The 12,454-nt window shown below is 45.5% G+C and overlaps 1 protein-coding gene across 4 annotated transcripts in view; it reads left to right on the forward strand.

Annotated features, from left to right (window-relative positions):
• LOC109425098 (tropomodulin-1) overlaps positions 1-12,454 on the forward strand; it is a 283,267-nt gene that overhangs the window by 77,313 nt on the left and 193,500 nt on the right. The window contains exon 1 of one of the 4 annotated variants that reach the window (XM_029861765.2): positions 1,198-1,431. The exons of 1 other annotated variant lie outside the window; for it this stretch is intronic. The gene's annotated coding sequence lies outside the window, so the exon portion shown is untranslated. 2 more of the 4 variants (XM_029861763.2, XM_029861766.2) reach the window with 2 other exon arrangements.

Here is a 12,454-nt window from a genome sequence, read left to right on the forward strand (position 1 = left end):
TGTCGGCTTTGCTGACGACATTACGCTCAAAGTCTACGGTCAGTCGATCGAAGACGTGGAGTTGACTACCAATCACTCGATAAAGGTTGTGGAAGTGTGGATGAGGTCCAGCAAACTGGAGTTGGCTCACCACAAAACTGAGGTGGTGATTGTGATCAACCGAAAGACGGAGCAGCAAGCGGTGATCGGTGTGGGTGATTGAAATATCACGTCGATGCGCTCCGTCAAACATTTGGGGATGATGATGATCGACGGTAGGTAAGCTTACCTTCGGTAGCCACGTGGATTAGGCCTGCAAGAGAGCCTCCACAGCTATCTCCCGGATGATGTCCAATAGCTCTGCGGTGTTTATCTGCCAGCGCAAGATTCTGGTTGGTGTCGGCCGTCGGTATGGCGGCCCAGCTTGGGGCACGCCACTCAGTACCGAAAGCTACCGTAGTACCGTGTCACACGATGTGCTCTGTGTCATCACTGGTATGGTGCCTCTTGGTACCCTTATCGGAGAGGACATAGAGCGCTTAGAAATGCCTAACTTACACAGGACTGCTAGGTTACCCTCCATGGTCAAATGCCAGAGGACGTGTGAAAGCTCCACCAAGAAAAGTGCAAGGATCAAGTAGAAAAGGTTACAAAACATCTAAAAAAAAACGATAATATTATCAGACGCAGCGTAATCCAAAAATTCAACTCAAATGTGAAATCTGTAGTGCTGGACTCCAATGTAACCTGGATATCCAGTTCCATCGCTGATCCTTATATTTGGTGTAGCAAAAGCCGACAGCGACTACAATTCTAGAACGAAAGCCAGGTGGGTCGACTAAATGCTACTAGTCTACGACCACTCTTGTCATACTAAATTTAGAAAACATTTTAACTTACTTTTTCCAAACACTATTGGTAGACCCCTCTCCGCTTCAAGTATGTATTTTGTCTTAATTATCATTCGAATGTTTGAAGCTGCTCTTCCTTCAATGTGCCACTACACGCAATGTTCAATCAAGAACGCTAGCTAACATATTGGACAAAAGAAAGTAAGCATCTGTGCAGCCGTGAGCCTTTTCCACACGTATTTTCCTTTTCACTTCGAGTTTTGTCCTCGTCAACCTCGAGTCGCTTTCCTCGTCTGCGGGTCTGGGAAAAAGTGTCGATTTTCTATTTTTTTTCTATTTGTCGATTCTGTTCCCATCCTCAGGGTGATCGCGCTTCGTACTCGTCTCACTCGGAAACGCAAATCCGCCCTTCAATAAACAATTTCCAAGTACAGTTGCGCGGAAGGACGTAAAAACGCGAGGGGCAACAAACGTGCGCGCGTGTCGCTGTCGCCTCAAGTTTCCAGAACAAAGGCCACGAGTTCGCCATTGAGGAGGAGGAGGAAAATAAATTTTCCTACCCATCGAGTCGGCTCAGTCACTCAGCGGTTCATCAGTCTCAGTAAGTTAGTTGCACGAGAAACGGGTCTCTTTCGGCTGCTGGTCTCGCAGCAAGTTTCAACCTAGGCGACTTACGACAAACGACGGACGACGTGCGTGAAAATTCTGCTTATGAAACAAAGTAAACACCAGAAACGTGGGGACAGTTTTTTGACAAACCGGGAGATTGCAGAGAAGCGCCCTCGCTCGGGGTGACCGAAGAAGACTTCCCGGGGTGTATGTGTCTCCGAGAAGAGGACGAAAAGAGAAGAAGAAGAAGAAGAAGAAAACTGTGACAGAATTGTGGCTGAAAAGATTGATTTCATGAAAATGGCCTAACTAAAAGAAGCAGCGACAGATTCACGCTTGCGCGAGTGGATAGGATGTGGTGAATCCCGCGTAGTTTTTTGGTGGCAATCAACAGTGGTCCAGAAGAAGGTTGATTGCGGATGGCAGCAAACGTTGCAACTGAGTTTTTAATTTTATTCTAAGAGACTATGTGAACGGACAGTTCCAGTGTGAAAAGTTGTAGGTCACAACATAAGAGGTCACTCTTTAGCTTCTATATGTTTTGATATAGTCTCTAGTATACATCTCGTTTTGTCACAATAATGCCGGCAAGCGAAGTCAAAACCGGCGAGGGAGTCCGTGATTTGTTTTAGATTTTTTTGAAAGCATGGACCAGACCAGTTCAAATTAAAAGGGGATTTCTCCAGGAGTTTCAGGGATGCCTCCAGGTGCTACATTAAATTCCTCAGAAGCTATTACTGCTATTCCAAGAGGAGTTCCTCAACCTTAACCTCCAGAATATCTCAATAGATTCTTTCAGGAGGTTTCAGGAGGATGCCTGCAGGAGTTCCATCAAGAATTCCTCCAGAAGTTCATTCAAGAATTCCTAAAGTAGGTACTATAGATATTAATCTAGGAGTTCCTCCAGGTTGTCCTTCAAGCGTTTCAGGATTTTGTGCAGATGTTTCTTCTGATATTCCTCCAGGAATTTCTTCAGGTATTCCTCCATAAGTACTTCCGCAGCACTCTCCAGGAGTTTCTTAAGAGATTTCTCCAAAAGTTTCTACAGGAATTCCAACATGAGTTCCTTCAGGTATTCTTCTAGGAAGTCCTTTCTTTAGGACTATTATCAGGTCCCAAGAATCCAAAATAACGAAATAACAGTTTCCTAAGCTTAAATTTACTTAAGAGTAGTTTGTTTCTCTAAACTACAGCAAAATTATTTTTTTTAAGTATTTCGCCAAAACTTTCTTGAAAGATCTAGTTCCTACAAGAACTCAGGATTTCATCAGGATTTTTTCAGGAAGTCCTCCAACATTTCCTTCTACACTTCTTCCAGGATTATATCCGGGGATGCCTTCTGCACATTCTTGGAGAATTCCTCTTGAAAAGCCTTCGGGGTTTCCTCTAGGGATTCCTCAAATTCCATCTTGAATTCCTTTGTGATTTGTTGTTATCCCAACGTTTCCACGCTTGGTGGCCGTCTTCCTCAGGGGGTAAATACTTGTGTCGTTATTTGCCTAATGTTTTTTCTAACTATAACTATCGGGTATGTCGAATTTTGGTACATGACTTTAAAATTTTTAACTTTTTTCACCGCACAACATGTAACACTGGCAATGGCGCAATTTTTCTATTTTTCAGTCCCTCTTTTTTCTTAAATGGTTAACTTGGATTGTTCCACAAGTTAAGAAAAAGAGAGGGAATCCTGAGGTTATGCGAAAACACTTCCGACCCACATATGTGTCGTAAACTAGTACTCGATTCTGAAAGTGCTTCCGAGAATTTTATGCAGATACCCGCGAAGAAGATGCATGAGCGCATCGGCAATAGCCGCCCAGCTGGCGTATTGAACGTGTTCCTCACATCCAGCACAGTAGCGAATCCCTCTTCTCTTATGCTGGAGGGCTCTCTCGGCTGCCTTTGGATCTGACAGGATAGCGTCTACGGTCGATCTCCCCTTCCGGAAGCCAAACTGGTTGCTCGAGAGACCATTCACACCCGCAGTGTGCCTCAACATGCTGTTGAGGATGATCTTTTTGAGCACATTCTTCGCCGTGCCGATCAAGCGTAAATATTGGTCTACATGCCGACGGGTCTCAGGGTGGCTGCCCCGCCTTTTGCAAAATAACTAGGTTCTGCCGCTTCTAAATTACTGGGAAAACTCCCACGTCCAAGCATTTCTACATAGCAGACTTGGACCTCCCGGGAGCCTCTTCAACAGCTACTTTTAAGGCCAAGTTCAGAACTCCGTCTTCCATTTGCCGGTTGTCTTCCATTTCTAGGGTGGATTGCCTAGGCATGGTCGCATCGCACGCACGCAAGAGCACCGCTACCAGCTCGTCTCCGCTTAAATCAAGTAAGTTCCGCTCACGAACGAATGTCTCCTTATATACCTCGTCGTCGAAATATGACGTCTTCGCCTAATAGGGCTTGGCTTAGACTTGTCGCCTATTCTTCTACCCGCTGCCTGCAGTGTGATTACAGTACTCTAAATGTGTGTTTTTTTTTGTACCGACATTAGCCAAATCAATGTCCAGTATGGCAAGCCAGTGCCTCTAGCAAGATCTGACTACGCTGGTTCGTGAAACGGCTTCCCCATTCCGCAATTACCACCGGTCTTCGTCCTGCCAGCTCGTTCTGCCTCGATCTGCGTGAACTGCTCGATAGACCGTCACGAAGGCGCATATCACCTACAAAGGAAGACCCCGATCAAACTGGAACCTCTTTTGATGCACATGGCTGAGGCTGCGCATAAATTAAAAAGAGCGAAATTTATGCATAAATTATGTTTCGGCTTTAATGAGGGAATTTAGCTCGCAAGAACAGGTCTTGCTCCTGTACATTTGAGGTGGGGCTTAGGGAATATCCAGAAAGCTCCCAGAGAGCTCAAAAAAAGGGGTTTGAGGGGCATTTTAAAGGGTTGTTTCAAGGGATTTGATTAAGGTCATTTTAAGGGCGTTCTGTCAAGATTTTCTGGCGTTTTCATGAGATTTCGGGGAATTCAAGAGCATTCCAATAGTATTAAGGGGGTTTCAGAGGCGTTTCGAGGGGCTTTATGGGCAATTCAAGGTATCTCAGGAGTGTTTGAAGGGCGTTGCAAGGGGTTTGAGGGGCGTTTCAAGGTATTTCAGAGTTATTTTACGAGAGTTTCAGGAACATTTTAAGGGCGTACCAATTGGTTTTTGGGGGCGTTTGATAGTATATCAGGGGCATTTCAGGGGGCTATTATTTAAAGGCGTCCATAGGGCTTTTAGAGGCATATCAAATTTATTAAGATGATTTCAAAGGCGTTTCAATGGGATTTTTGAGGTTTTGGGGGCGTTTCGAGGCATTTTAGGTCAGGGTCATATCAGGGGGTTTCAAGAACACCTTTGAATCAAAGGGTATTTCATTGGCGTTTCAATATTGTGATAAGGTCTCTAAAAATCCTCTCAAACTTCCTGAAATGCCTTCAAGATCCCCCTGAAATCCCCTCAGGCTCCAGGTAACGCACCAGAGACGGTCCGAAACTCCCGAAAACTCCACCGTAACGCCTGTAAATTCCGCCAAAATGCTCTGAAACTTCCTGAAATGACTATAAACCCTCTGCAAACTCCTGCGCCTCTGACTCCCACCGAAAATGTCATAAACTTCCTGAAATGCCTCCGGTATCCCACTAAAATCCCCGCGGACTCTATGTAACGCCTGTGATTTTTATTTTTCTTCAAAATCCCCACGCCTCCGCAACGCCTCTGAAACCAGCCTAAAATGCTCTGAGATTTCCTGAATTTACTCCGAAACCTCCTTAACACCCCTTCGAACCCTATGTAACGCACATAAGACTTTATGTTCTTGCGTATAAACGCCCCCTGGCCGCCGTTGTAAAGGTTACCGTCATTATTAAATATTCTTATTGTACATTGGTTCTGAGTAGCTGAATAGGTTTTGGTTTTAGCGTACTTAGTTCACTCGTATCATGGTGCGAGAAGAGCTTCTCAATGATTCTCTTCAGCACCTTTGGAGACTTCTCTGTAGGAGACGTTACACGATATTCATCACGATCCTGTAGGCGCCCCACACGTGTTCGTATTGGTATTCTGACACAGGCCCACATAGAAGGCTTTTTTGTTTGCGCTTATCTTAGTTGTTGGTGCGAGCCACGAACCCCACCCGTTATTTATCTCTCACCTCACCAGTGCCAAGGGCGGCGAAGCTTGGAAATAGCTTGAGTTAATCAGTTCCATGGTTGTATATTTCCTAGAGTAGAGATTCCTTGAAAACATGGCGACCTACGACGGCCCAGAAAGATGCACGTTAGAGCACTTCTTCTAGCGAAGCGCCTCGCTCAACACCTTGTCATTGAAGTATGATATCTTCTATCTACAAGAAATCGAACTGGTCGCCATTTCCTCCAACCCTGGCCTGCTGTTTTTGTTGTCGATTCTATAGTGGTCGCCAGCATCGCCATATACTTATCGAGCATGGTCAGTGCAGCTAGCAAGATCTGTCCCCACTGACTGGTTCGTAAAACTGCTTCCCCATTCCATGGCCTAGATATTGAAATCGCGGCCTTCATACTGACAACTTCGCCCTCATACAGTCTATCTGTGCACAGATAAAAATAATTAGATTTACACGTTATGTAAACTTCCTTTTAGTCATGTAAACTTAGTGTTATGATGGTTTACATGATATATCATGTAAATTTGTTGATTTGATTGATTTGACTTTATTAAAGAGACTTTCAGCCCCTATGTAAATTTGTGTTATATGTCATATAAATCCTCAGAATCATGCTGAATTACATGACATATTATGGAAGTTAACATGATATTTCATGACTTTTACATGATATATCATGTAAACTTCTGTGATATCCCACTCTCCAATTATGTACATGATATGTCACAGAATTTTATATTATTTTTTAGATCTGTGTTTGAATGGGACGCACAATAACTTGGTGATAGCGAAGTGATATGTTGACACCTTCTTTTGGACTAGGCGTTTAATATACTATTTACACGTTGTCCGTAATGCCGTTATTTTGGATTGGGACCCATTTGCTATCCAATAACGGTTCCCGGTGGGAACGCGATTTGAATTCGATAATATCTGTTCTTCACTCAGTACTGTCCAACACAGCAGTTGCTGGGCTGTGCCACTGAACATTGAACATAGTCCATGTTCATGAACACTTGGGAGATTTAGTGCAGCGATCTGCTATAGCCTTCGCCTTCGCATCACCTGCACAGCTTGCTCTTCTTTTGACCATTACAGTCCCAAGATGTGTGTCCCGGTTCGAAACACCTTAAGCAAGTCTCTGGTGACTTTTCAATGGTCAACGATGTCACCGACAAGTTAAACCTTACCAAATTAAGGCCATCGGCGTCATCAACGGACATAACCGGACGACTACCGTGGCTTCCGTGGTGAACTTCAGCGCATCGATGATCTCTTTCAGGTTTTTGCACTGCAGAGTCGCTTCAGCGGTGAGAGCTCTCATCTCTATTCCTTTGCAACGTCTTCGTCCACAGGACGTTTGTTTCCAGTTTCATGCAGTTTCATGATCTCAAATTATTTCTTCTTTGTATTTCTGGGCAGTCGACATCGTTCGGCATCAGCTGTAGTCGAACAACCCACCCCCCCCCCCCCCCCCCCCTTCTTATACTAAGCCTCAACACGGGCGATCAGGGAGACATCCACTCACACACACACGCCACGAACTATGGTTTTGCTTTCCATCAGAAGGGGCGTGATCAGCTAATGTTGTCTCCGAAATACCAACGGCTTCTATGACGTTGTTTTGGTATCAGCTAGAGAAGAATGGTTAGACATAACGCTCTTCTCTTTAAGAATAAGTCACGAGTTGACCAATTCATAGGTGTCAGACGATAAGTATTTTTATCTGGCCATAGCTCATTATATTTGGAATCTGCATTTGAAATCTACTAGCTAGTTTTGCGATTAAGGAATCCTGGTCAATCAACTAGCATCTTTTTTTTTCGCCGAGGGTTGAAAGTCTCTATAATAAAGATAAATCAATCAACCATCTTTTTTTACGGATTTGGTTATGGTTGTGAAGAATATAATGAGATCCCCTTGGTAGACTTCAAATTGATTAAAACTCACTTACTTTCAGTCCTGGACACCCACGGTGGTGCAGAGGGCCGAATTTAAAGATTTCCATCCTGGGCGATTGTCATCCATCGCCTTGTCCTGTGGCCAGGTCAAATTTCTGTTAACTTGCTTAATTTCGTTATTGAGGCTGCGCCGCCATGAGCCTCTGGGTCTACCTCTGCTGCGATGTCCTGCTGAAGTCCAGCCTAACGCTTGCTGGCAGATTTCGTTTCCGCCCCTGCGTAGAGTGTGGCCGACCCACCTCCACTTTCGCTCCAGAATTTCTGTCGCTCCTCGCTTTCTTGATCCGTGCACCTATGTCGATCTTGGTGCCGCCATCGGCCGCCATTTGGCTACTAAGATATTGGAAGCTTTCAACATTCTCCACTGATTGCCCAGCTATTGTAAAGCTGGAAGGGTTGACCGTGTTTACATTCAACGATTTGGTCTTGTTGACGATGATGGTAAGACCTGCCGTTGAGGAGCGATCGGCCAGATCATCGAGCTTGCTCTGCATATCAGAGCGTCGTTGAGCTAGGAGAGCAACGTCATCAGCCAATTCGAAGCCATTTGGGTGCTCCATGGTAATGGGCTGCCACAGCAATCCACGATTTGGTTCACGGTCAATCGCACCAACCAGAATCTCGTCGATTACGATGAGGAACAGTAGCGGTGATAGGATACATCCTTGCCTCACTCCAGCAACGACCCGGATGGGATCGGACAAAACACCGTTAATACACAATCAAAATAATTGTATATTACTCCGAGTATAATTTCCCACAGCTGTGAAGTTAATTATTATTTTGAACCACTGTGCTTGGGCAGCGCAAAATGAGAGAAGCGCCAATCTCGTCGCCGTCGTCGGTTGATGTGAAAATCGTTTTCCCGCAGAGCAAATCGCTCTGTTGGAAGCAATGAGGCAGGATAGTTTATTAATATAATGTTTAATAACGAATTATACGCGATGCGATGATGGCGATATATACACAGTTGTACACAATGACACGCGCTGCTGCGCGGGTGATCATCCTTCATCCGGGTGCATGCATTCACAGAAGGTAAAAATCGTTTCTCAACTTTGCAAATGATTCCTGTTGCGTGGATATAACTCTGTTCGAAGGAGATCGGAAAGTTAACACCTGTTGGGCCCGTTGCGTTGGCTGGTTCAGTGACCTTGTTCTGAGAGTGAGAGAGAGAGACGGTGCCAATGAAAGGTTTTGCGATACAGTTCATTGTCCTTTGAACTTCGGAAAACGACAAAGAGCTTCAACGCTTGATTGTGAATAGATGATGCTCAGATGTATAACACATTATGTATAAAATATTGTCAATCCGCTTCATTCAGGCGAAGTTTTTTTACTCACGAAAGAGGCGAGTCTGCTTCCACGTTTTGCCGGGTTCCATGCTGCAGCATGACCGCCTGAACATTTTTCTGCTTTTACTTTACTCGAGAAGGCTTCTGGGCGGATCACATCGAGCTCGCCCTTGTCTGGCAACGCTGATCCATGATTCCACGAGTAGGTCCTGTCGGCGATAATGTCGGAAAAGTGCCATCCATCAATCAGAACGTGATCGATTTGTGATTCCGTTTGTTGTGGTGATGTTCGGGTGGAGCCTGTGTTGGAAGAAGGTCTTCCGTATCTATTGTCTAGAATGTGGCGTGATCGATGAGTGGCAGGCCGTTTTCGTTCGTCTGTTGGTGAGCATTGTTTATGTCTCCTATGATGATCTTGATGTTGTGGCATGGGCTGCGTTTATAGGGGAACAAAGCCCAAAATGCCAAGATGGGGTAAAATGGCCCAACTCATTAAATCATTCCTCGATGTGATTTGACCATTACTATAGGTGAATGGTGTCAAGATATGTTTACATAAAACATTCTTCTAGAAGCTAGGCCGCCATATCCATGGAAAATGTTTCGATTTCCCAATGAAAACTGGCAACTTCCGGTTTCTCGTGCTTTCAATTAAGGTTTTCTGGTGATTTTATTACCAGCCAAGTGTTTCCAAGCAGATTGAGACACACATGGAGGCGCGTGGTTGTTGATTTCTACGCTTTTCATGTTAGGGGTCATTCAAATGTTACGACCATCGTTTAGCGGGGAGAGGGATGACACTCCATGTGTTGAGCATACGAAAAAAGCGGACCAGAGGAGCAAAGGGAGTCAAAATGCTCGAAAAATGATGGACGTAATTTTTGAACGTTTTCATGAAGTGGCATCTTACCCCATGGCAGATGGCCTTTTTGCACCACTTCCGTTTTACGAACCAGTTTTTGAAATCGCTATAAATCGATGAAAATGCATTAGTTTAGTGAATATTTTTGCTGCATTATCGAGCAAATATTGTCTAGTTGCTGTTAACACTTTGAAAGCCTAGTAAATGAAGCTATTTAACATTGAAAACGATGAAAGTTTGAAAAATGGCATATTGCCCCACTTTCCCCTACTTGCGTTCAAGCTGCGCGTAGACTGCGTTGCAGGCGTAGTTGTGTGCCGCTCCTAACTTGCATAACAGACGCTCAGGATTGCAGAAGCACCCCTCACCCCTCCCCTGTTAGCAACTACAAAGCTTCCAATGGGGTTGATTACTTCATCAACCCTAAGGCTGCTCGCAGCCCTGCTGATGTCACGAGGAGGAAGGATACCTAGGAGATGCTGGCAAGTGGCTTATGACCACAATCGAGTCTGAATTTACGGTTTAAAGATAAAACGTCGAAGCATACATACATACATTTATTTGTTCAACATCATTAAGACAAGACATAATCAACAATAGTACGCCACAATACTCGGTTTGTGGCTGCCGCTCTCCATCCTCGGTCGCGCCCAATGATCGCTAGGTCACGCTCCACCTGGTCCGCCCATCGAGCTCTCTGCGCTACACGCCTTCTTGTGCCAACCGGATCAGTTGAAAACACTAGCTTTGCAGGGTTGTTGTCCGGCATTCTTGCAACATGCCCTGTCCACCGTATCCTTCCTGATTTGGCCACCTTCTGGATGCTGAGTTCGCCGTAAAGTGCAGCGAGCTCGTGGTTCATCCTTCTCCGCCACACACCGTTCTCCTGCACACCGCCGAAGATCGTTCTTAGCACGCGTCGCTCGAAAACTCCGAGTGCTTGTAGGTCCTCCTCGAGCATGGTCCATGTCTCGTGCCCGTAGAGGATCACCGGTCTTATTAGCGTTTTGTACATGGTGCATTTGGTGCGTGGGTGAATCTTTTTCGACCGCAGTTTCTTCTAGAGCCCGTAGTAGGCCCGACTTCCGCTGATGATACGCCTCCGAATTTTACGGCTCACGTCACGTCAGCCGTCAGTAAGGATCCGAGGTAGACGAATTCCTCCACTACTTCGAAAGTATCCCCGTCTATCGTAACATTACTACCCAGACGGATCCGGTCGTGTTCGGTTCCGCCTACCAGAATGTACTTTGTTTTTGAGGCATTCACCACCAGTCCGACCTTTGCTGCTTCGCGTTTCAGGCGGGTGTACAGCTCTGCCACCGTTCCAAATGTTCTAGCGATAATGTCCATGTCGTCCGCAAAGCACACAAGTTGACCGGATTTTGTGAAAATCGTTCCCCGGCTGTTGAGCCCGGCTCGTCGCATCACACCTTCCAAAGCGATGTTGGAGAGTAGGCATAAGAGTCCGTCACCTTGTAGCAGTCCCCGGCGAGATTCGAATGAACTGGATAGTTCACCCGAAACCTTTACGCAGTTTTGCACACCGTCCATCGTTGCTTTAATCAGTCTAGTCAGCTTCCCAGGAAAGCCGTTTTCGTCCATGATTCTCCATAGCTCTGCGCAGTCGATACTGTTGTATGCCGCTATGAAGTCGATGAACAGGTGATGCGTTGGGACCTGGTATTCATAGCATTTCTGGAGGATTTGCCCTACGGTGAAGATCTGGTCCGTTGTCGACCGGCCGTCGATGAAGCCAGCCTGATAACTTCCCACGAACTCATTCGTTTTAGGTGACAGACGACGGAAGATGATCTGGGATAGCACTTTGTAGGCAGCATTCAAAATAATGATTGCCCTGAAGTTCTCACATTCCAAATGGTTCGCCTTCCACTCCTCAGGTAGCTGTTCGGTTTCCCAGATCCTGACTATCAGCCGATGCAGACAGGCGGCCAACTTTTCTGGGCCCATCTTGATGAGTTCAGCTGCGATACCATCCTTACCAGCTGCTTGTTGGTTTTGAGCTGGTGAATGGCATCCTTAACTTCCCTCAGCGTGGGAGTGGGTTCATTTCCGTCCTCCGCTGCACTGGCGTCGTCGTTTCTTCCGTTGCCGTGGGCTCCCATGCCTACGTTCTCCACGCCGTTCAGGTGCTGATCGAAGTGCTGCTTCCACCTTTCGATCACCTCACGTCCGTCCGTCAAGAGGCCTCCGTCTTTATCCCTGCATATTTCGGCTCGCGGCAAAAAACGTCGAAGCATGAAACATAAAAACATACAAAATGTCGAAAGTTAAATGGTCCGAATGACAAAAAGTCGAAACTTAATTGCTTCGTTGAAATTCACTTTTTTCAAAATCCTTGAAACTCTTTGAACTTTTGTCCTTTCGATTTTTTTTTTCTTTCGACCTTTGATCGTTTCAATCTGTAGTCTTTCAATCTCCTCTATTTCTCTAGTCCCGATCAATTTAAAGTTCTGCATAAGTAAGAAGCTAAGGCCCTCATTGCGGTCGATTTCGTTTTCATATTTATCAGTGTAAGCTGTTCGTAAAAAAGCAAAAATAATGACCTTGTTTTTTTGTGGTATCACAACGTGCTGTTCAGATCCCGTGAATGGCACCTAGTTTGCCATTCATGATTGATTTCTGACGTAAACCATCTCAATTGACCACTCTGGAAGTTTTCCCACATGGATCAATACAGCGTTTTCCAATTTACGTCAACCAGCTGACTACGACGACGACGACGGTGAAGAC

This window comes from Aedes albopictus, chromosome 1 (genome assembly GCF_035046485.1).
Source record: "Aedes albopictus strain Foshan chromosome 1, AalbF5, whole genome shotgun sequence".
Taxonomy (NCBI): Eukaryota; Metazoa; Arthropoda; class Insecta; order Diptera; family Culicidae; genus Aedes; species Aedes albopictus.